Source organism: Oryx dammah, unplaced genomic scaffold (genome assembly GCF_014754425.2).
Source record: "Oryx dammah isolate SB20612 unplaced genomic scaffold, SCBI_Odam_1.1 HiC_scaffold_14, whole genome shotgun sequence".
Taxonomy (NCBI): Eukaryota; Metazoa; Chordata; class Mammalia; order Artiodactyla; family Bovidae; genus Oryx; species Oryx dammah.
Genome location: NW_024070198.1, coordinates 43,244,633 through 43,269,739, shown reverse-complemented (window position 1 = coordinate 43,269,739; position 25,107 = coordinate 43,244,633). Strand labels below are relative to the sequence as shown.

Here is a 25,107-nt window from a genome sequence, read left to right as displayed (position 1 = left end):
GTGTTTTCAATTTGTTGATGACTATGGATCTCCGACAGCCTCTGGATATTTCATTGGGACGTTTAATAGCAGGATCATATTGATTGTCTTTCAATTAATTGCATCTGGTATTTTCATTTATCAAAAGCAAAATACATGTAATTAACTCTGAAGCAATACAGTTCAGTGTAAAGTGATGTTGCTGCTGTCGCTGCTGCTATAGAGATAAGTCAACGGAAATTACACTAGGAAACTCGAGTCAGGATGGAGCTGTGTTAGGGCTTCTCGACATATTAATTACAAAGAATAAAAATGAATTAGAGAAATAGTCCCATGCCACGCCGAGTGGCTCAAGCAAAATGGTAGATGGACGTCTTTAGGAAGAAAGCAGCTTGCTGATGCTGGTGCATCTTTAATGAGCTAAGAGTCTGAGAGTTACAGACCTCCAGGATGTCCTTTTTAAATTTTTTGCCACAACCTCACAGGGCTACGGGATCTTAGTTACCTGAAAGAGAAAGTGTTAGTGGCTCAGTCGTGTTCAACTCTTTGAGCCCCCATGGATTGTAGCCCGCCAGGCTCTTCTGTCCATGGAATTCTCCAGGCAAGAATACTGGAGTGGGTAGCCATTCCCTTCTGCAAGGCATCTTCCAGACTCAGGGATTGAACCCATGTCTCCTACGTTGCAAGCGGATGCTTTACCGTTACCTGGCCAGGGATTAAGCCCGTGTCCCTGCAGTGGAATTAACCATTGGACCACCAGGGGAGTCCCTCAAGGATGTCCTGAACATAGAATGATTTCTCTCTGGTGGAATGGATTAGGGATGTGGGTATGCTTTGAGGAGACCCTTCAGTTGCCAGCCCTCATGTAGAGTGTGGTTGAGAAAATATGGATGGATCTTCAGTCCCCTTCCTACCACCAGAGCAAGGACTTGGAGTCTGCAGGGTGAGGGGGCTCCTGAGTTAATTTCAACGTGCCTTTAGCCATTTCCCACAAAACCTTTACAGAGTCTCAAAGTGCCAGCTTCTCAGAAATGATTGATTTTCAACCTACTAGGGGAAAAAAAAAATTGCTCCTTGAGCTGACAGTGTCATTTTAAAGCCAGGGGTAAAAAAAGAAGGTGAGCAAAGTTTCTTGGTGTTCTTTCTGTCTAGGCCCTGGGTTTACTCCCTGCAGTATTGAGTAGGACAGACCATCTCTTAGCTATGGGTCAGAGGCTCACAAAGAATTTGTGCAGCAGTGTCCGTGCCTGGGACTCCTAAGCAGGTCCCTGTACGTGGCCCTAGAGTAAATGTTAGTAATAATACAGAAATACATGCTGCCTTTAACATGTTAGCCTTAGGCAGCCTGGCTTTGGGGGTGGTCCTGCCTGGGCGTGAGAAACTGACCCTCAGTCTCAAGCCAGCCAAGGGGCTGTGGCCCAGGAGGGGTCTCCCTGTACAGTCTCCCCCCATCCCCTGTGGAGGAGAGTCTCTTGTGGGCCCTGGTGCTGCTCCCCCGGACCTGGGCCTGTGAAACCTGCTCCCCGGCAGGTCCCTCCTAAAGGCCTTTATTTGTGAAATGGGTAGTTCTACTGCAGTGGTCCCCGTGCGCCCCCGCCTTGTATTGGGTTGGCCAGAACGTTTGTTTAGATTTTTTTCCGTAACATCTTATGGAAAAATCCAAACACACTTTTTGACCAACCCAATAGACGTCCAGAAACCTTTGCCAAGAGTCGTCTGAGAAGGCTGCCCGGCCGAAGGTCGCAGCAGAGTGTGCAGGTCACAGAGGGTGACCTCACAGAGAGGGCTCCGTAACCTTTGAACAAGTCTCTGTTTTGAGGGGATGAGAAGCTAGAAATAATCGGTGAACCTCCTTTGGGACAGTGGGACATGGGTGTGTCTGTTTTAGTCATGGAGGCCTCTCTCAACCATATCCACTCAATTTGGCCTTTGAAAGCCAATATTTCTTTCTTTCCTGTCTGCCACTCATCTTCTAAAAGAAGGCTTTGTTTTAAAGACCTCATGTGCTGTAATCTGCCCCGGGTTCTTGGGCAGGGACGTCATTGCACACATTCTTTGTGGACCTGGGAAAGTTCCAAGACAGGGCTCTGGGGCTGAAGATGTGTTCAGCAGCTCACAGTGATGGAGATCCTTTAGGCTCCCAAGCACACCCAGTTCCACGTCCAAGCACTGGCAGTGCCCGACCCAAACATCAAAAAAAATGGTTAAGTAACAGCGTTTTCATTTGACTCAACCTAATAATTTTACCACTGCAGGATCCTGTTGATCTGTGATCTCTATCTCAGAGAGAGGAACATTCAGTTCAGTCGCTCAGTCGTGTCCGACTCGTTGCGACCCCATGAACCATAGCATGCCGGGCCTCCCTGTCCATCACCAACTCCCAGAGTTCACCCAAACTCATGTCCATCAAGTCGGTGATGCCATCCAACCATCTCATCCTCTGTCGTCCCTTCTCCTCCTGCCCCCAATCCTTCCCAGCATCAGGGTCTTTTCCAGTGAGTCAACTCTTCGCATGAGGTGGCCAAAGTATTGGAGTTTCAGCTTCAGCATCGGTCCTTCCAGTGAACACCCAGGACTGATCTCCTTTAGAATGGACTGGTTGGATCTCCTTGCAGTCCAAGGGACTCTCAGGAGTCTTCTCCAACACCACAGTTCAAAAGCATCAGTTCTTCGGCGCTCAGCTTTCTTCACAGTCCAACACTCACATCCATACATGACCACTGGAAAAACCATAGCCTTGACTAGACGGACCTTTGTTGGCAAAGTAATGTCTCTGCTTTTGAATATGCTATCTATGTTGGGCATAACGTTCCTTCCAAGGAGTAAGCGTCTTTTAATTTTATGGCTGCAATCACCATCTGCAGTGATTTTGGAGCCCCCCAAAATAAAGTCTGACACTGTTTCCACTGTTTCCCCATCTATTTCCCATGAAGTGATGGGACCAGATGCCATGATCTTAGTTTTCTGAATGTTGAGCTTTAAGCCAACTTTCTCACTTTCATCAAGAGGCTTTTTAGTTTCTCTTCACTTTCTGCCATAAGGGTGGTGTCATCTGCATATCTGAGGTTATTGATATTACTCCCGGCAATCTTGATTCCAGCTTGTGCTTCTTCCAGCCCAGCGTTTCTCATGATGTACTCTGCATAGAAGTTAAATAAGCAGGGTGACAATATACAGCCTTGACATACTCCTTTTCCTATTTGGAACCAGTCTGTTGTTCCATGTCCAGTTCTAACTGTTGCTTCCTGACATGCATATAGGATTCTCAAGAGGCAGGTCAGGTGATCCGGTAGTCCCATCTCTTTCAGAACTTTCCACAGTTTATTGTGATCCACACAGTCGAAGGCTTTGGCATAATCAATAAAGCAGAAATAGATGTTTTTCTGGAACTCTCTTGCTTTTTCCATGATCCAGCGGATACTGGCAATTTGATCTCTGGTTTTCTGAAACCAGCTTGAACATTACCATGGGATAAAATGCATCCAATGTCAGAATGCAGTGGCAACACGCTTCCTGATAACAGACTTTTCCTGGGCACCTAGCATGCTCAGACATTCCACCTCATATGATGGTTCTCAGGACATACATGTTTTTAGCATAATTTGGGGGAACAGGTTTTTGGCAGTGCTCTGAAAAAGCTCAAGAAGCTCAGCGTGACCCTGGAGTTGGCCCTAATTGGAACATGGCCACCATGCCTGGAGGATGATGCCTCGTGGTGTCCGCAGCCTCACCCATGGCAACTGTGGCCCTGTTGGCCTGGCTCCTCCCCAGCACTGGGCACCCTGCCAGCGGATTAACCTTTGCCCCTGACCACCCCCAGGTATACTCGCAGGGTGGGGTTCGTCCCTGTCCCAGGAACATGTGTTAGTTCCGGGCTCTTCTCTCCTCAGCTCATTTCTACACCCAGCACACACTGTACCCCACTTTTCGGGTGGCTATCCACTCAGCCCCACCTGTAGCCCCTGTGGGGCAGCATCTTGAATTGCAGCCTGAGAAAGGGACCCCATGTCGATTTCAACCTGATAGCTTACGTGTTGAGGTCTCCTTCTAGACACACCTTTTTTAATGTGGGGAGGGGAGAAGGAAATAGATGAAAAACACAGTTCATAGGAAGTCCGTCTTGGAATGGCAGACCTGCGTGGTGCTAGAACCATGCGTAGGTCTTTCTTGTCTTCTTGGCATATTTGTGCGTGTCCTCATTTAAGGGCATTAAGATTTCTCTTAATATTTCTAGACTTGATACTCTGGCTTTCGTGGATTTTTCTTTTCCTAAGTTCAAACCAGACATTTCCACTTTCTCCCCAGAGAGGCTCCTCTGTTGTCCATAATGAACAGCTACCTGCTGCGTTAAGATCTGTTGCATTTTGTCCTGCTTTTACTATCCAGCCTGTAGTTGTTGGCTTGCTCTGGTGAAAACCCCACACGCCCCCAGTTTGCAGGTTTCTGGGACCAGCCTTAGTTCTCCCGTGGTTCAGATGGGTCCATTGTTTCTTCTTGTGCCATTTTGTCATTAAGCATTAATATTTGTAGCGGTGCCAGTTAACCTTGTAATTTCAACAGAAGTGTCGGGGAAAGAAATAAGTGCTTGTTGTCAAATGTCTACAACTAAGTGGAAACACAAATCACCTCCCTTCGCTTTGATTCTGTAAAGTGATGGTGGGGTAGCGGTGGCTGTGGTTTGGCAGACACGGTGGGGTATCCGGCTGCCTGCACCCAGAGAAGCGCGTGCGCTGCTTTATTTTGACAGATTGTGATAATGCTGTAGAAGCTTGACCGGCCTCACAAAACCCCAGGGAAAGGTAATCTGAGGTTCTCCAGGCGCCAGTGACTCAGAGGGGAGGGCCTTGCGAAGTCTGCCTTGGGGACCAGGCAGTTCTGACCTGAGTGTGGCTTCAGTGGGCCAGTGGGCTTCAGCCACATCGTCTCCAGTCTTTAGGGTCTCTGCCCCGTTTCTGCCAACACAGCTTCTTTCTCCCCTGACAGAAGGGGAAAGGACTGCCTTACCCCAGAAACAGATGCCTGTACCCTGCAGCCACCCTGACTGCTGCTTCCCCTGGGCACTGGAGGGACCCGGCTCTGGTCACGCTGGTCCTTGATTGTGGCCTCCAGGCTCCCCTGGAGCTCTCAGTCTGCACAAGGGCCTTGTGATCCTCCTCCAACTTAAAGGCTAGAGGCACAGCTGCCAACATCGGAAACCACAAACCAGAGCAAGATTCGCTGGGCCTTTCATCTCCGGGGACTCTCTAGATGAGAAACGGCCAGGAGGCCATGATCCGGGCGGCGGGGATGATGCTGATGGAGCTGCAGCTCGCTCTCCGTGGAGAGAGGGGAGGGCCCTGCTGGAGCTCTGGGTTCCTGGCTCTTGTCTGTGTTTCTTCCTGAGCCGTGCTTCCAAGCTCCTGCAGGGGCCCTTCTCTGGAAGATGTTGGCTCAGCCCTTATCCTTTCCTCCTAGAATTTCCAGATTCCCACAAGGCTTCTTGGGCAGCCCCAGGGAGATCAGCCAGCCAGTCCCCTTACTGTCTGTATCCTGTTCACATGGGGTCAAGTCCCCAGGCCCCTCATTCTAGTAGGTCACTTTTCTGCTCTGTTGGTGCTGTTCCCTGCCTCCCGCCCCTCCAGACCGATGGCTGGTTTTAATCCAAGTCTCTTCCCCAGCCAGGGAGGCACGGAACTCTGGCATCCATGTGTCTGGAATATAGGCAGTCTGCCTCGTGGACTTCCTGGGGTTCCCAGCCGGGGAGGGACTCTACTGAGGTGTTCTCCTGCTGGGCAGGGGGCGGGCCTGGCTGGGAGAGACTGTTTCTTGCAGCCCTCTGTCCTGGGAGGGACACGAGTTGGGTCATCACCAAGCATGCCATTCAGTGTTATGCAGGGACAGGCTAGATATTGGCCCTCTCTTCCCAAGATCCTATGACCTTGGCTGAGATTCTTGTTTTATTAATGTGTAATAGTAGTATTAATTTACTAAGTGATGCTGAGATCGTATGCCAGCACATGGGGCCCACGAGTAGACCTGGGGCTCAGGCTCCGATGGTGTAACCCCAGATTCAGGGGTCCCTAGGTCCTTGCTGAAACACTTGAGTCCTCTGACTTGTGCCCTCCCCTCATACAGGATCCCTCTGTAGCGAGACTCTGTCATTATTGCTCCTGGGGTCTGCGGCTCTCTGGGAAGTTCATGTTCTTGTCTGCGTGATGGAGTCTGTCCCTGCATCAGGCACTTGGTCCCGGGGATGCGGGGGCTGACCGTGGGCTGGCTGCCTGTCTCCGAGGGTGTGACTGTGTGCCGGGAAAACCCCTCTGAGGCCAGCCGTGATGGGGACCTGGACAAGCCCGCACACGGGGATTCCTGCCCCTGGCCTCCCTGATGGACAGGAGCAGCCGCCCCAGGTTCTGGGGCCACCAGAGGCCTGTGTCACGGGTCTGATCCTTATCACTTCCCTGGGACTGGGAGCCAGGTGGGTGTGGGAGGGAAGAGTGGATGGAGGTAAGGACCTGCGACAGGGTTAGGGCCAGGCCCGCTGATGGACATACTTCATACTGATTGTAAGTTTCAGGTTGAGTGTGTACATGTCAGTGTGTGAGTGGGTGGGGAAATGGACTTTCTAGTTTAAAATTGTTTGGGTCTCAGGCAAGCATTTTGGGTTGTGATTAATTGGAGAGGAAGAGGTTATTTCTCCATATAAATATTTTTGTTGAGCACTTATATGTTACCACTGCTGCTGTAAGTATTTCTAGAATGCATTGGATCAGCTAAACGTCTTTTTAAAATACTGTCTTAGTTTTAGGGCCATTTGGTGGTCATTCCATCTAGATATTTGTGGAGGAACACACGGTACCTCCCCAAGTTCAAGTGTACATCTGGCCCTGCTTTCAACTTCTCAGGTGTAAACGCTAAGGAAATATTCCACAGCCCAAGAATCAGTCCACGTGATGCAGAATGATCCAGGACACTTCAGAGTTTGTTCATTTACTTTCCGGGTCCTGAGTTGCGTATATTTTCTGAAGTGAGGCTTTAGGAAGTGGCTGGATTTCAGTCGGCCAAGGGGGAAGTGGCTTCCTCCTGCCCTCCCATCTGTCTTAAACACGTGGTAGAACACTTTTGCTTTATTGATGGTTGATTCTTTTATTTTTTGGCAAACTTGGCAACTCCCACCTGGCCGCATGCTATTAAAAATAAGTCTTCCTGGTTTGCAATTCATTCTTCCATGTAGCAATTAAGATAATTCCCTTAGACTCTGTACCAGTTAAAGATAAACAGGAGGTTTTAAAAGAAAATGCCTTGTAATCCATTGGTTTGTGTGTGCGGGCAGATGGGTAATACTTGAGAATGTCCGCCGTGAGTAGACTCCTGTGAAGGGGTAAAATGCAACATTTTTCTGTACTTCTCTGAAGCAGCAGCCCGAACAGTGACATTTATACATATTTTATAACGTGGTTTCTTTAAGCAGAGGGCTCAAACAAATCAATTTGTCAGCAGTCTACTGTTTAAAGGCAACAGCAACAACCTGTGGGGTAAGTTACAGAAGCTGTTAAAATTAATTATATTTGTCAAAAAGATAAAACGTTAAGGAAAAAATGTGAATATGCAGGGTTAAGAAACAGACCATGGGCGAGAAGCAGTTCCGAGCCTCTGATCCGGGTATTTAATTTCTGTCTCTTCATGTGTCTACCGATCGGCTCCCGTGGCTCCCACCCGGGACCCGCTTTCCAGCCTTTCTGCAGGCTGACAGATGGATCAGGTGTCCTCGTGAGCTTCCTCAGACCCGCTTAGGGCAGCCTTGATTTGTCGGGCAGCATTGTGCTGTCCTTTAATATAGGAGGTTTGCAGCAAATGAGTCTTGGTGCAAAGATATCTGGTTCCTGTGTCTTGTAACTCAACACCTGGTCTGTGGCCGCCTCCCCTTTTCCGGTTCAGCGTATACATTGTTGAACTCAAAGGAAACCTTTGTTGGCCAGAGCAGGGTGTAACCTGCAACTCCTTGAAAAATTCAGCTGAAGCAGTACAGGGCAGTGCTTGCGTTCGTGGGGTCCAGAGGGAGGCTGTTGTTGGCTGCGTGAGGCTTTCATTCCGGGGTTCCCCTTGGTTCCTCAGGTCATGCATGACCACCTGTGTCCCAGCCCCTCTGCATACTGCAGAAGGTGTCCACAACTCAGAAACGGACATGTGGGAAGAAGCACCATGGGAAAGGTGGGTTCTGCATCCTGCGAGGTATTGACTCAAATTGCCCTTGGCTCCATCACATCCCTTGATCAATATTGATAAACTTTTCTGGACACCCATTGCTGCCCCAGCTCATGTGGGTCCCCACTCGTGTTTCCTGGGTACTGGCGAGTTCTCCAGTCATCGTTAACGCAGAAACCCAGGACCTGAGTCTCTTCTGACTCCATCAGGCGAGAAGAGACAAAGATTTTGTAAAGAAACTCAGATTCAGAAGTGGTGCTCTGTTATAGAACCTTCCAGAGTGATTTCTGCAAGCTTTCCGAAGCAGAGGCCACATCTGATGATGCCCTCATGATCTCTCTGATTTTCTGTACATGGTCCACATGTTACAGATGCCACAGGACCACCTTCTTTTTTTTTTAAAGCTATTTATTTATTTGGGTGCACCAGGTCTTAACTTGCGGCATGCAGGATCGACTTCCCTGACGAGGGCTTGAACTCATCGCCCCTGCAATTGGGAGGATGGAGTCTTAGCCCCTGGACCACCAGGGATGTCCCAGGACTGCTTTTTGAATAACTAAATCCCAGGCTGTGGAGAGACCAGGGAGGTGCAGGGTGGCTGAGTCCATGCTGGAGCCTGCCCGTCCCAGCATCTGTCCGAAAGGAAGGGTGGACTCTGCGTCAGCTGGGAGTGTTTTCTGCTGACAGAAGGCGAACCAGCGTGTGCTACACTACCTGTTTGGAGATGTGTGTGTGCTCTGAAATGATAAATCCACATTCCTGAACTTTCCGCAGCAGGAGAGCATGTCTGTGCCTCCCCTGCGTGCAGGTGGGCATGTGTAGGGCAGGGAGTTTGAATTCTGTGTGTCTGGGGGACCCAGCTGTACTCTCCTCTCATCTGGAGGGCTGTGCTTGTGGCGGCTTCGTGGGCAGGAGGGGGTTGTGATTCAGCCGCCTTGATTGTGTCTGAGCTGGGATTACGAAGACCCGGATGTTGCCCCAGTCCCTTGGGGCCGAAGGACAGATGGCGCGCATATCAGATTCCTTCATGGACACAGTGTGGCGGCCTGTCCTGCCCTGCCTGCCTTTGGAGATCTGGAGGCTGGGATTCTGTGCATGCGGATCTTGTTTGTTAAAAACTCGAACTTTGAGAATCCAGTGCTCCTGACTTTTCATAATTCAGTCAGGCTCACTGCCACTTCCTAATTACAGTGGAAGAGGACCTCCAAACTGCGACGCAGGGTTGAACTTCCTCTCTAAAGAGGGTCCTTATTGACTGGTACTCGGATCACCCACGGCCAGTGGCAGCGCCGTGGAGGCCTGTTTCAGGCTGGAGAGACTTCTGCTGGCGTGTCTAAACGAGGCAGAGGGATGTGGCCTTAGACTTGGCCGGAAAGCTGCCCAGCTCTTTAGTCCGGGACTGCGCGAGCAGGGCAGCCCTCACGGCCTTGTGTTTCCATGGGGAAGGTTAAAATTGCAGCGGCCAAGGCCTTGGTGATGGTGGGGGACAGGGTCCTGCAGGTGGAGCCAGGAGATGCTTGCAGGGTACCCTGGACCACCTCCAATGGCATCAGCCTTGGGCAAACTAAACCCCTGTTTACTTAGTGCGACAGGCTCGCTCTCTCTGCTGAATGCGGGTGAGTCAGTACTAAACCAGAGTTATGGGGGTTCAGTGAAACATCGAGGAGGGTTTGGCGAGTACCTGCTGCATCGTGAGGGCTTCCTAGAGAACGACTGCCGTTATCATCACTGCTGTCGTCGTCATTAGCAGTATCCGCAAATGAGATGGTCGCTCAGCTTGGAGGGGAGCCCCAGTGACCTGCCCATGGCTGGAGGAGCAGAGAGCCCAGGGCACCCTGCAAAGGAGACACCCGTGCTCTGGGTGGACATTGAGATGAACTCTATAGACTCCCTTGTTCACTGCAGCTCTGGCTGGCTTTCCTCCTGGGATGTTGAAGTGGCATGCGCCCCCCCCTTTCCCACGAGCCTAGTAATGATGTTTTCTTCATCAAGGGATGGAGAAGGTATAGGGTTCCCCGAGACGTTCCCTACATGTTGCATGTTGAGTTTGAGCTTTTATTTTCATGAGGATGAGCTGATTGCAGCCATAGCAGAGGCGAGGTGCTGGCGGCCAGGATCTGCACCCAGGTGTGCCTGGCTACCTGTCTAATGATACATGTCCTGGGAGCAGTCCCCCACTCTGGTGTCAGAGGCTCGGGTCTCTGCAATTTGCCTGAACACAGAGTGTGATCAACAGGGCTGAGGCCGACTCAACCCCTGGTCTCTCCCCAGCGGTGACCGGGTCAGCCTTGGAGAGGAACCAGCACACGGGGCTTTATCCTGAGAGGCGAGCCGGGAGAGGCTGGTTAGCACGGCCACTTCACATGAAAGGCTGTTAGATTCAGGTCACCGGGTTTGGACTCCTGCATTTTATGGCAACGTCTAAAAATGCAGATTTGTAACAACCAACGTTAATGAATTCAGACTGTTTGAATTTCACACTGAATAATGGCTGGAATTATCAGAGCCAGGGGCTTATGAGATCCTTGGATCGGTGTAATCTTTTCTCAAGATTCAATTGATAGCATGATGTAATATCACATTACTTTTATTAACAGTCCTGGCCATAAAAGAAACACACCTATTAGGAGAGGCGAATTTAGTAAAAATAGTAGTAATAATGAGACCATTTGGAATGTGTAATCTATTCGGTAAATTTCAAGATGCCACATCTCATTTAAAATGCAATGTTGTGCCCGTAGATACTGAAGGTAATACCTCTGTACCCTAGGGCTTCCTTTTTAAATGCAGATTTGATTTGCAATCTAGGAAGAGAAGCGTAGGAAGAAGGACAACTCTGCATCTATTGAATCAATTCTGGTTTCATGTAGTTCTCTGCCTTTTTTGCCCTTAACCTTCTACCCCAAAGGGTAATCTGTAAACACACAACTTTAGGAAAGCGCCTAAAGTTTCAAAGGATAATAGCAATGTCATATCTTTGTCTTCCTTAGAATTTTCCTCCACACACATCCCACCACCCCAAGCTGAAGAAACACAAAAGGACCCCAGATTTTATCAGAGGGCAGAAGCTTGAACTGATTCACAAGAAATGAACACACATCCGAGAACTCTGGTTAACCTAATTTCTTTCTAGACTGTATTGCTTATCCGTGTGTGTGCATGTGTTTTTTATTCCCCCCTGAGTTCTGTCCTTCCATGGCTTTTTTTCCACGTGCATTTAAAGCTTGTTACCTGGAAAACTAATAGAACAGCCATATTGCCGGGTGCAAATGTCAGGAAGAGACAAGGGCTTCCCTTCCCGAGTACAGAAGCAACGTGTTTGATGTTGAGCTTCAGTTACCAATGAAATGGATTTATAGCTTTTGACATTCTGCTCTTAGAATTAATTAGGTGGCTAATCATTATAAATACCATTTTCTTTTGCTGTTGTCTCCATTTAACAGAGCGTCTCCTGCTATACGCACATGTCAGTTTCAAACTGAGAGTTGTGTTTTGGCTTTTATGCTCTGTCAAGGGAAAATGAAAGTAAATTCTTTATAATATGCTAATTGATCTATTTGGGAGTTTTCAGATATAGACAACATCTGTGCTTGCCAGTAACACAGTTAATAGCTTCCGATCTTCCACATAAGAAGAGGTTTTCACTGTATGCAACCTCGCTGAGACATACTGTGTCTTCCCCAGGGCTTGGCCCTGTGGAATTTGGGGCCTGAGACCATGGGATTGGTCCCCAAATTTTGTGGCACTGAAGACCGATTTCACAGAAGACAATTTTTGCACGGACCAGGAAGGTGGGGGGTTGGGGGATGGTAGTGGTTTGGGCACGGTTCCAGCATGTTACATTTATTTTGTACTTACTAAAAAATATTATTTATTTTGGGCCGTGTTGGGCTTTCGTAGCTTTGCTCAGGATTTCTTTAGTTGGAGCGAGCAGGTTATGCTGCTCGGGCTTTTCACCGCGGTGACTTCTGTACTTGCAGAGTGCGGGCTCTCCACGCGTGGGCTCAGCTGTTGTGGTGCACCAGCTCGGTTACTCTGCAGCATGTGGGATCTTCCGGGACTGGGGTTTGAACCTAAGTTGCCTGCGTTGGCAGGTGGGGATTCTTACCCACTGCGCCACCAGGGAAGTCCCACATTGTGCACTTTTTATTTCTAATCTAATGCTGCTGCCGAGCCAACAGGAAGTATTGGTCTGTGGCCCGGAGGCTGGGGACCCCCTGATAAGGAGGACAGCCAGCTCTAGTCTTGTGTCCCCACCCCTCACCCCAGCCTAAACCAGACTGGGTAGAGGGATGGGTTCAGAGCAAGTGACCTTGGGCTTGGGCAGCCCTCAGAACCTTTCTGTCCTCCTTGGAGATGCCACCTCCTCTGGTCACAGAATGCCCTTGTATTTTCCCTTAGGCAATGGTTTTGGCAACTCAAGAACGTGTTTTTTTCTTCCAAACCCGTAGCTAGGAAGTGTCCTGCCTTTTCCCACTAGGTTTGAGGAGCTGCACTCTAAATGCTGCCCCCTGGAAAAGGAGAGTTTCTCTAGCAGTTGGTGGCAGATGCTCCAGGTTGGGCAGGGGAGGCGTCCCTCCAGTGTGCTGGGCACTGGGGCTTGTGTTGCAGGCCTGCCCTGGCCACGGAGCACAGAGTTGAAAGGGCACTTGTGTTTGGAGGCTTGAAGTGGTTCAGCACTGGCTCGCAAAAGGAGGCAGGTTGAGTCCCGGGTTCTGAGAAAGCCTGTCCCTCCTGGGCGCTCAACTGCATTCGATCTCCTCCACGTGGCTGGTCCTGTGAAGGCGGGGAACAGGGAATCTTTATTCTTATTATCTTAGGGGCTCCCCTGAGAGCTCAGTTGGTAAAGAACCTGCCTGCAACGTGGGAGACCTGGGTTCGATCCCTGGGTTGGGAAGATCCCCTGGAGGAGGGAAAGGCTACCCACTTCAATGTTCTGGCCTGGAGAATTCCACGGGCTCTATAGTCCATGGGGTCACAAAGAATTGGACATGACTGAGCAACTTTCACTTTCCCTATAGTGGATAATGGGGGTGAGTTGCCTGCTCTTGGCTCCTGGCAGGAGCAGAGGTGGGGTTTGAACTTAGGTCTGGGTTGTACCTGCATACACAGCCTGTTATACCCCGTCACCATCTCCCAGAAGCCTTTGGACACTGGGTATAAAGGGCTTGATGTTGATGTTGAGTGTCCCTGGCCAGCTGATCTGATTGTCCTCTCCCTGCAGACTCCCAAGTTTGTTTGCAGACAACCTCTGATCGGGGGCTTCTTGACCTAAATACTCCCAGACAGCTGCTCTTGTGTTCTGTTTGGGATCCAGAGCTGCAAGGTACCCAACCTGGCTGGGGGTGGCCCCAGACCAGGACAAGCCCCTCGGACTTTGCAGTAGTCAAGCCCCCAGGCTGGACCAGTGCAGAGAGGGGAGCGCTCACCTCAGAGGGTCCGTCCCTCCTGTTTTTATCTCTGTTTAACAGAAGCAGCCCCCACGCTGCCACGCTGACACTGTGAGGATGTAACTGGAGTGGGGGCCAGGCAGGGGAAACGGATGAACAGCAGGTCTTCTCGCCCGCCCCCTCCCTGGAAGCCTGGCCCTCTCACGCCCAGGTCCTGGTCTTCCTGCGGGCTGCTGACCACAGAGACTCCAGCCAAGTGATGTATTAAGGGCCGGCCATGTGCTGGGCACTGTTTAGCGCAGTGTATCCTCCTGTGAGCCCTGATGCTCAGCCACCTGTGATGGTGTGTAGGTGTTGTCATTCCCAGCACAGGTAGAGAAATGGGCTGTGCCATCTGAGGGTTTCTGTCCAAGACCCTACAGCCGGTTCTGTGGGCTGAACACTGCCTACTTCACACCTGCCCAGGGACTGGTGGCTGAGAGTTGCAGTGCATAGTAGGGCCTTCACGAGGGTGGTTAGTGACTTTACTGTTGGCCTTTTTTTTCAAAAATAGTTATTTGGCTGCACTGGGTCTTAGTGCAACTCACGGAATCTCTGATCCTTGTTGCAGCTTGCAGGGTGTTTTAGATGTGACGTGCAGCGTCTTTAGTTGTGGTGTGTGGGATGTAGGGCCCCAAGCAGGGATCGAACCTGGGCTCCCCTCACTGGCAGTGCAGAGTCTTAGCCCCTGGACCACCAGGGAAGTCCCTCTTTTCTCTCATTTGAACCTAGATCCTTTGGCAAAATCACTGCAGAGGCGTTGTCCTTGAGACTGCTGAGTTACCAGCACCCGTGACCTATTCATCTCTGGCTGAACTTGTCCACTCAGGTGCACTTAGATGTACACACAGTCGCACACACTCAGATTCACGTTCACACTCACATGCATACAGATGTGGACACACTCCTATGTGCACACCTGGGGGTGTGGCCCTCTTGTGGTGTACCCTGTGATGGAGGCTTCTCAGGGCCATCCCCGGGTGCTCGCCTTGGCTGACTCTTGGGATCAGCTCAAACGTGTACAGGCTCTCTGCTTCCATGGTGGTGAGCAGAGAGGTCTTAGACAAAGACATCCATCTACGCTGTTGGCTGAAATGTTTATAGAGATGGAGTTGGGGATAATTAGACGCTGCTGCTTCTTTCTCCATCTTCCCCAGCTTGACGCGTAGGGGCAGTTTCATCTGAGACTAGTAAATGTTATAATGGATTTAAGAGAGGAAGCTGTGTGGCCCGGGCTGGCACGTTAGCTTTACCACTGTGGCCACCGGAGCCTCTCACCGTGTATGGATCAGATGATTTTATTATGCCAACATTAATATTGGGCGCACACACGTAATCTAGAGTCAGCAGGTTCATACACTACTATCTCATTAAATTTTCAGGCAAAAGCTGCAAAAATTAATTGGAGGCGTGTAATAGTTTAGAGTGTGAGCCAGCTTATGGTAATATAAATTATATGAAGAGAAGACAGTTTTATATACTGAGAGGGGGAAAACCGGTTTACTTTAATGAGAAGAGATAGAAATGTAGAGCTATTTTTTCATTACAGATGCACTCGAAAGTGTTTGGACTTAGTTGATGAATAGAGTTAATTCTTTGCTACAGTTCCAATAATTCATGTTGCACAGTTTAATGACTTCTAGATAAAAACAGGATTGAAATGTTAATTCCTCTGAAGAAATTGGGGCACCCTTGTATATCAGGCTTTCCCCCCTATTAAACCGCTAGTTAATTTCACTAAACAAGTCTCCTGGAGATATTTCATGCTACATAGACTTTTGTATTTCCTACCTGAGTTAGCTTACTTTCTTTTTTTTAAAACCGTTACGTACTTGATCGTCTTAAATGAGAGAATTTGTTGGGCAGAGCTGTGTCTACATGATTTGACCCAGTGGAGATTTGTGAACATAACGTTCTGTATTTCAGTGACTGTTAACTTTTCTTTTCTTTGTTTTTGGTTTGACTGTGGTTTTGGCTGGGTAGGTCTATTGTCCTTGTTTTTGAGCTGGAAAATAAGAAATCTTGATCAGACCGTATTCGATTCCTGAGGCTGTCTCAAATTTCTCATCATCACTGTGTTTTTTGCGTTTTTGTTTTACTTTTTCACTTTTTCAGCTCTATTCCCATGGAGCTGATCCAAAACTGAAGTCAGTGTCTGCTCTTACTCTTTAACCTACTCTCAGAAAAAGATGAGTAGGAAGTATTAACTGTAGTAACAAAACCTTGGGCTTCCCAAGTGGCTCAGTGGTAAAAGAATCCGCCTGCAATGCAGGAGACATGGGTTTCATCCCTGAGTTGGGAAGATCCCCTGGAGAAGGAAATGGCAATCCACTCCAGTGTTCTTGCCTGGGAGATCTATGGACAGAGGCAAACAGAAAGTTGAGTAATGGTGGTGCTGTGTAATTAAGGGATATTCAAATCTTCCAGATTTTTTTGCTTTTTTTTTCTTTTTGAGTGTGGTTATTGTTTTGCTTTGGTTTATGATTTGTTTGTTTTACACTGGGGACAGAAAACAAACTGAGTGTTTAAAAAGGGAGGGAAAAGATGACTCCACCCTGGTTCTCCATTTTCCTCGTTTTCCTGGTTTGCCATCCACGGTGGATGCCGTGTTCCAAGAGCTTCCTAGAAAGGACTCCATTAGGGCTAAGGAAGTGAAGACCTGGGGAGACTGATTTTTTGCGGGAAGGGAGGGCCTTGCCATGAAGCGTGTGGGATCTGAGTTCCTCGACCAGGGATCAAATCTGCAGCTCCTGCACCCTTGCACTGGGAGTGCAGAGTTTTAACCACGAAAGCATCAAGGAAGTCCCAAGGCTGACTTCCAGGTCCCAGGAGGACACGGGGACGGACCACTGCCTCCCACTCCACCCCCCACTCAGTTAGTGACCACTGGGCCCAAATGTGGTTACGTCCTGGGAGTGGTCTGATGGATTCTGTTTATCGGGTTTGAGGTTCTTATCTGTTGAAGTAGGCTTTCTGAACCCTTCCATCCTTCTCTTTACCTTTGTTGGTTTAGGGACCTTCTAACATTTAGGGGTTTGGTCTTTTCCTGAGATCAGTTGGTAGGTGTCCATCTTTGGCTTTCGGAACAGTCAGTGGCTCGGCTGGGAAATGGAATGTGAACTTGGAGCCTGCTGAGAGACTTGCCCTGGGCGTCTGCTTTCATCTCCCGATCAGGAAATGTGCCCTTTGCGCTTCCGGCTTCTGCTTCCACCGCACGCAGCTGTGGGATGGGTATGGTCATAACGTCTCCCAAGACGTCACATGAGTGATGTCTCTTCTGTCCCACATCGGTGGAAAGTTAACTTGTGAACCGTCGATCCCGGCCATTTCTTAGTGTTCCAGTTCCTTTGAAGCTTCAGAAGCTTCAATTTAGGATTCTTTTCAGGCCGTTTCTCAGCTTGGGGGGGCTCTTGACATTTGGGACCCCTACTGAGTCCCTATTGGGGAGCTGTCCTGTGAGTCCTGGCCCCACCCACCACGTGCCAGGCTCACCCTTCCTACCCGCTTTCTGGCAGCTGGTGTCCAGACACATTACCTGAGGTGCCTTAGGTATACGTGTTGCTACCAAGATCACTTTTTTCCCGGGCTGATGTCTCCTCCATGCCTGTTGGGAAATCACCTTCTAGCCGGTTCTGCGTCTCTGGGAACACACGGCCTGCGCACCTGTGTTGGCTGCTTGCTCACTGGTCCTGGTGGAGGACGAGGCCTCCTCCCTGCTCTGAGACGCGGTCCTCTTCCTGCTCAGCCCGCAGACTCGACACGGGCGGTTGCCGGCAGTACAGTGCCATGTCCTTGGACACTGGGCCTCGGCACCCCTCAGTCTGAACTGGAGGAGCCTTCTCAGCGCCAGGCATAACTTACTGCCTGCTTTTCCCTGTTTCTTTAACTTTTAATTGAAACCGTTTAGTTACCACCCCTGCTGGTAGGAATCTGGGGACAATTAGGGAAGTCCCATCTGTCCTTTGAACCGCGTTCTATTGCCTTTTCCGCGCTATCTCCAGAAGACGGCGTGTTTGAACAGCCCTGTCTCTGCTTCCCCCGGATGATGGTGGTTATCTCAGTTGAATGAGTTACGGCAACTCTTTAATTCAGTTATTTTCCCCAGCGTGGGTTTGGAGCTGGTTTAGTGGAGTTGGACGCCTGGTTCCCAGTGCAGCGCGGTGACGCCACCGAGGCGGTCGGGGGGTGTTTGCAGTTGTCACTTAACAGAGGAGCGCCTTCCCTGCCCGCTTCTCCCCCCGCCGCCTGGCACGAGCCCCTGTTTACCATTTTGAAACAAAGATTGGAAATGGCAGATGCCATGGGCTTTGCCAGTCTTTCCCCGAGGCGAGGAATTATCTGTCCAGTAATATTAGGTCAGTGAATTCCTACCCAGCTGTGTGTCTGAAAGGGGGGGAGGGGGAGGGGCGGCCTGGGTGCTGGTTGGGAAGGCCGTTTATAAATCTATAAATGGGCGAAACCGGCCCCTCTCCTGCTTTGCTATTTGCCTGGGAATTAAACAAAGCGCCAGGAGTGGAAGGTGTGTCGGACAATCACTTTAACCAGTTTGCTTTCTAATGTGGAAAATCTGCCTAAAATAGGGCCTACTGCCGTGATTGTCCGCAGACAGACAGGCTGGGTCAGATGCTTGGACCAGAGCAGCACGTGGGGTGACAGCGTGCCTGTTTTGGCGAGGACTCGGTAACCGAGCCGGTCTTCTATTTTCCCCGGCGGCCCCAGGGTGCCCATGGACCTGGCTCCAGGTCACAGGGCACAGTGAAGCTGTGTTCCTGGAGAGGGTTGCCATGCCCTCCTCCAGGGGATCTCCCCAACCCAGGGGTCGGACCCAGGTCTCTCGCATTGCTGTGCTGCACTTAGTCTCTCACTTGTGTCTGACTCTTTGCGACCCCGTGGACTGTAGCACACCAGGCTCCTCTGTCATGGGGATTCTCCAGGCAGGAATATTGGAGAGGGATGCCGTGCCCTCCTCCAGGGGAACTTCCCAACCCAGGGATGGAACCCCCAGGTCCCCCGCATTGCAGGCGGATTCTTTACCATCTGAACCTCCAGGGAAGTCCATGAATACTGGTGTGGGGTAGCCTATCGCTTCTCCAGGGGATCTTCCCAACCCAGGAATGGAACTGAGTCTCCTGCATTGCAAGCGGATCCTTTAGCAGCTGAGCTCTCAGGGAAGCCCTTGTTTCTGGAGGGTGTTTTTAACCCAATACCAGGAGTGTTAAATGCTTCCTGAGAAAGCAGGCCAGGCGATGACGGCTCTGACTTGCAGGTTTCTCCAGGAAAGGGCAGGAGCCGGGACACCAAGGCAGGACAGAGCCCAGGCAGCCTGGGCCCCGGAATCCCCGGTTGCCAGGTCCATGCAATGTCACCCGCTCTGGGCACTGGTCATGCCCCACCCAGCAGCCCCAGCTGGGCCGTGGGCCGCCCTTAAACTCCAGAAGCGGGGGTTGCTCCGGTGCCTCTGTGGAAGGTGGGCTGTGTCCCTGGAGGGAGGAAGGTTAGTAAGACGCTCTCAGAGATTGTGAGTACGAGGTGATGAGTCAGACTCTTCAGACGTGGAAACCAGTGTCACCTCCAAAAATGGCCATGTGTGCCCTTTGACCTCCTAATGCTCCCTTTCCCACCCATTCTCAGGAAAGCTTTCATACACTAAGATGATGTTATTTGATGGCAAAAAGACAGATGCCTCAAGCACCCAACACTGGGAAAATAGCTCATTCGTTTTAAAATGATGCTTTCACAGTTTGAAATAACATAAGTAGAAGGCTTGTCTTAAAGTGGAAAGATCCAATATTGAATGTACATTTATGAATAAAGCCAGAGAAATACTCGTGGGGGAAATCTGATGATGAATATTTTATAGTGCTTATCTTTAGCTGGTAGAATTTGGGTGTGTTTTCTTTTTCCCCCACTCTTCTCATTCCAGTCAGTATTCTCTAATGAATATATGTTGTCTTTTGTGGGTTTTTTTTTTTTAAACAGGGAAAAAATTTGCTGGTCATCTTGATGTTTCCAGAAGGGTCATATGCTTAATGAAGAGGGATGAAATGCACTACAAGATTTATAAAAGCAAAGTCCATCATTCCAACTCAAGATAAAGCCTCAGGGTTTTTTTCTCCGTGCTTTTCCTGAAATTATGTATAAAGGGTGTATAAACACAAGGGTTTCTGTTGACTAATCCAAAAGAACCCAGCCATCCCCGTATTTCCCTGTGATTGTTTTTGGTCCCGTGAGTGGACACAGGACTCTCTATGTCAGTGGGTCTGTGTACTTGCTTTGTCTTTCGGTTTTTGCAACACCACCCACCCCTGCTGTTGTCTTTCTTGGCGGAGCTGTGTCTGCTGGTATCCAGCTGCCCTTTGGTCGCTGTGTGACTTTGGGAAATAGTTCGTGCACTCTCGTGCCTCAGTTTCCTCCTTAAAAACAGGGGCAGTCGTGCCTGTCCGGTAGAACTCAGAGTACTTGACGAGTCGGTGTTTGTCCGCCGGGTGAACCACCTTGGTTCCCAGAGCTCGGTCACGGTGCCACTCTCATCTTCCCAGTGTTGGTTTGTTTTGATTTTTATTGGCGTATAGTTGATTTACAGTGTTCTTTCCCAGTGTTTTTAAAAACCTGCATTAGTTCACATTCTCCCCATATTTGTAACCACACACATGTAACACTTTAAAAGCACAGAACTCAGTTCATAATACGCATCCTTTGCACTTAATGGCCCTAATACAGCAGCCAAACTCTACGCCTCTCCTCAGAGCCTTTCACAGATTCTGTGTTTAAAGGAAAATCTCTTTTGGGTTACTCCTGTTCCTTCCCCTCCCCACCACAAGCGGACGTTATCTGTCTGGAGCAAGCATGCTTGGGTCATGGTCTTCGAGGACTGTGGCATTGGAGCTGCCTCTTGGAACCAGGAGAAATTCAGGGGTGGACCCAGCCGGAAAAGTGTTTCTAGGGACAAAAAATGAATGCTGACTTATGGGGGTGACGGGGCGGGGGTTTGTGCAAACAGAACCAGCAGAGACCAAGGTGGGAATCCTACCAGTTGAGCCCATCCAGGACGGGACAGGTCCTAAGACCTGTGTGCTGCGTGATGGGGCTTTCGGTGGACAAAATTAAAGCTGTCATTCAGTAACCCCAGGTTGACTCGTCCACCTGGAGTCAGGCTTTCCCTGCTCAGGCTGTTTCTTCTCTAGTTCACCTCTGTGCTCAGCTTTTTGAAGAGGAACTCCACTGATTCCGTCAGGTAATTTTGTTGCCCCAATTTAAATTGTTTTTTGCATCAACCTGCTCCTATGTCAGAAATCTCTTTAGTTGTGTTTGCTTTGTCACAAGAGTGTTGAGAAGGAAAACAATTCTTGTTCTCTCGTCTAGAAGCTGTTGCCAAGAGCAAATATCTGAAAGTTAAAAAGAGAATGTTCTGCATCATGTTATCAGGCTCAGGAGTATCCTGTGCAGGGCTCGGCTTCTTTGGGGGACACACATGAGAAATATGCTTCGTGAGAACACTTACTCATATTCTGTTGCATGTTTTGGGGAAGAAATTAGAATCCAGCATTTGGGTCTTGATACTAATTTTACATCTCAGAAACCAAATTGATGAGTCCTGGCTAGAGGGAAAGGCACATCTGATAGGCTACAAAATTTAAATGGTTCCGTTTGATATTTTATCTTGTCTTGATTGATTTGCTCGGTAGAATTCATCATTGAATCATGAGGGCTGGGCAGAGCTGAGACTTGATATTTATCTCCCTTCCAATTGGATCTCCTTATTTGGGGTGTTTCTTTAAGGTAGATTTGCACAATGGTGAGAAGCAGAATGATGGGCAATGTGATGTTATGTGCTCTTTCTTTTTATGTGTATTTTAATTTTGGTGGGGAGCATACCACACAGCTTGCCTGGTGGCTCAGACAGTAAGGTGAGGTGAGGTGAGGTGAGGTGAGGTGAAGTCGCTCAGTCGTGTCCGACTCTTTGCGACCCCGTGGACGGTAACCTACTAGGCTTCTCCGTCCATGGGATTCTCCAGGCAAGAATACTGGAGTGGATTGCCATTTCCTTCTCCAGGGGATCTTCCCGACCCAGGGATCGAACCCAGGTCTCCCACAGTGGAGGCAGACGCTTTAACCTCTGAGCCACCAGGGAAGCCCCATTCAGACAGTAAAGCGTCTGCCTACAAGGCAGGAGACCCAGGTTCGATCCCTGGGTCAGGAAGATCCTCTGGAGAAGGAAATTGAAACCCACTCCAGTACTCTTGCCTAGAAAATCCCATGGACAGAGCAGCCTGGTAGGCTACAATCTATGGGGTCACAGAGAGTCTGGACATGACTGAGCGACTTCACATTCACTTTATACCACGCAGCTTATGTGAACTTAATATCCCATAGCAGGGATTGACCTGTGCCCCCTGCAATGGATGCAGCCCCTGGCATGTATTTTAAGGAAAATCAACACTCTTACACACTTTAGCTAGAATCGTTGTTTTCCAACAATTGGGAACAGTAAGTAATTCCCAGGAAAGAGACTTCCTCACATGCCTTTGAGTCATACCACAATAGTCCAGAAGATAATGGCACCAGAGGAAATGCAGGGATCATCAAGGGTGTAGACTTGTCCACTGTGCCCACTGATGAGGGGTGCTGCTGCTCCAACCCTGCTTGGGATCTTTGGCCGTGATTGAGCGACAGACGCTATCAAATGAATGTCTTGAATGAACGCGCGCTCAGTTGTGTCTTTTTGCAACCCCATGGGCTGTAAGTGTGCCAGGCTCCTCTGTCCATGGGATTCTCCAGGCAAGAATACTGGAGTGGGCTGCCATTCCCTTCTCCAGGGGATCTTCCTGACTGCAGGGATCGAACCCGGGTCTCCTGCATTGGCAGGTGGATTCTTTATTGCTGAGCCACGTGGGAAGCCTGTCAAACACTCTCCAAGTAGAACCTTAAAGGGCATGGAAGGTTACTAGAGGGCAGCGTGGATGCTTGCAGCGTTGGTGGAGAGGGAATAGTTTATAACTCTTCCCTTTGGGTGGTCGCTCGCGACCAACCCTGGTATCCCTGTGTTGTCCCCTCTCCTGGCGCAGTTCCTTCCCTGTAACAAGGAAACCCGTGCCCCTTGCCAGCTGCCTGCTCCGTTGACTTCGGTTTCTTCGTTAGTCACAGCCTGCTGCCCCATTCCGGGAGCAGCCTGAGGGATCCTGTGGTACGTATTTGACCCCTGGGAGGTGCCCGTGACGTTTGTCTGTCCCAGGAATGCGTGTGACCTTTAGACCCAGCAGGCAGAAGGAGGGGGGAGCAGAAGGAGAGAGTGGGGTGTGCCCCAGCGGCCCGCAGCCTGGGGTGCCGGAGTCAGATTCCAGGGCTGGGTGTGGCCGCACCTCCACCCCTGCAGAGCTCACAGAAGCAAGTTGAGCCTAGGGACTGGACTCTGGAGCAGGAGTGTTACCTCGTGAAGGGAGGAGGCCGCCAGCCCCAGAGGGCAGAGCTGGGCGGGGAGGCGGGAAGTCGAGTTCTTTTACACCCAAGGAATGTTTCTTTTTTGGCCTCGCCCTTCGGATCCTTCCCTGGTGGCTCGGATGTTAAGGGATCTGCCTGTAACGTGGGAGACCTCGGCTCACTCCCTGGGTCCGGAAGATCCCCTGGAGAAGGAAATGGCAACCCACTCCAGTATTCTTGCCTGGAGAATCCCAGGGACAGAGGAGCCTGGTGGGCTACAGCCTATGCAAAGAGTTGGACACGACTGAATTACTTGACTTCACTTTCGGATCCTTAGTTCCCCAACCAGGGGTTGAACCCAGGGTCCTTGGCAGAGTTCTAACCACTGGGCCACCAGGGAAGTCCCTAAACCTAAGGAATTCTTAAGATTAACACATTGTCCAGTCATGAGTCAGAACCCCATGTCTGGTAGACTGCCTGACAGGCCACCTGTTCAAGCCTGCAGGGTCACTGCATGTCAGGAGTGTCTGCCTCCCAAAGATATCCTAGAGTCAACACATGGGAGAAGCCCACACCCTTCTAGATGGTGGGGGGAGGGGGGAGGTTCTTGCTTGTCAGCCAACAGAAAAATTCCAAGAGAAAATAGATGTAAAGAGAGATGCAAGATGTGGGGTGATGGGTCAGTAGCTTTGCAGAGCTGGGAGGCTGGGCTCCTTTAGCAGACAGACCTCACCTTCTGGGGGCCAGCAGGATGTGCTCTGGTGTGAATGAATGGATGGTCCATCCCCAGGGCTTGATTTCCTTTGACCAACTGACCCTCACAAATGCTTCTGTCCGTAGCAAGAAAGGGGCCCAAGCCCCTCTTTTCAGGATGGAGGTGGAGGCTGGTCAGCCTGTGCTCCCGACAGACTCAACCACACATCCGTTCAAAAATCATGTGTGTCAATTCACCCTTAAAACATCATGTGCATGTACGTGCCAAAGGCTGTCCTAGGATTTGTGTGTACTGCTGACAAGCTGTCGCAGAGCTTGTGTTCTAGAGGATGATAAGCCCCTGCTGATGGTCTTCCTGCGAGGTGTGTAAGTGCCAGACTGAGAATACAGTCTGACTTGGACAGAGTAGCCACTTCGGCAGGAGTGTTGAGAGCAGGCCTCCCAGGACAGAGCTGAGGTTGGGGTGGTGGAGGTCTGGGTGAAGGACTCTGCACAGGACCACAGCCAGTGTGGCTGGGGCTGCACAAGGGGGCACGCAGTGGGAGGCTGGCCGTCAGAGTCCTGCTCTTGACCGTCAAGGCAGTGGGAGCTGTGGCTTCAAGGACAGTGTGATATGGTCAGATTTAAGTTTTGAAAAAAGCGATACCCCCTTAAGCCAAAAAAACTGAGACCCCTCGGTGGAAAATGGTTTTGAAGGAGGCCAGAATAGATAGAGACCATTTAAGTGGGCCTGTAAGATCATGGTCCATCTATTCAGATTACTCATTCTTTAGCCGAGAATGTCTGAGTTAACTTGGAGGTGGTGAGTTTGAAATCAGTCAGAGTAGATTTCCCTAAAGTTTCCTGCTGGATGGTAGCATGGCCCCAGAATAACTTTTGAGGTGTTTTTTTTTTGTTTTTTTTTTGCCCTAATCTCAAATGTAAAGCTCACAGTTCTGCCTGGAGTCTGAGATGGAGTTGTTTCTGGTCCATGGGATTCTTGGCCTTCCCTGGTGGCTCAGATGGTAAAGAATCCGCCTGCAGTGCAAGAGACCCAAGATGGATCTGTGAGTCGGGAAGATCCCCTGAAGAAGGGAATGGCAACCCACTCCAGTGCTCTTGCCTGGAGAATTCCATGGACAAAGGAGCCTGGGGGAGGCTTCAGTCCATAGGGTTGCAGAGTCAGACACAATGGAATCACACACACACAGGTCTTTAACAGCGGAATCCCCCGCTTGAACACTTCCTGAAACTGCCAGTGCAGACTGGGTAGCGACCCTCTCATATGTCCTCAGAGCTTGCTTTCATTGTCATTAAAAAGCGTCAGACGGGCGTGTCAGAAAGAGCCGAAATCCTGCTGTAAGGACTTGATCTTCACCATCTTTTCTCAGCTGCTTAAATTGCT

General features: G+C 49.9%; 1 protein-coding gene across 5 annotated transcripts in view; it reads left to right on the top strand.

Annotated features, from left to right (window-relative positions):
- CTBP2 (C-terminal binding protein 2) overlaps positions 1–25,107 on the top strand; it is a 167,599-nt gene that overhangs the window by 51,882 nt on the left and 90,610 nt on the right. The window lies entirely within an intron of this gene.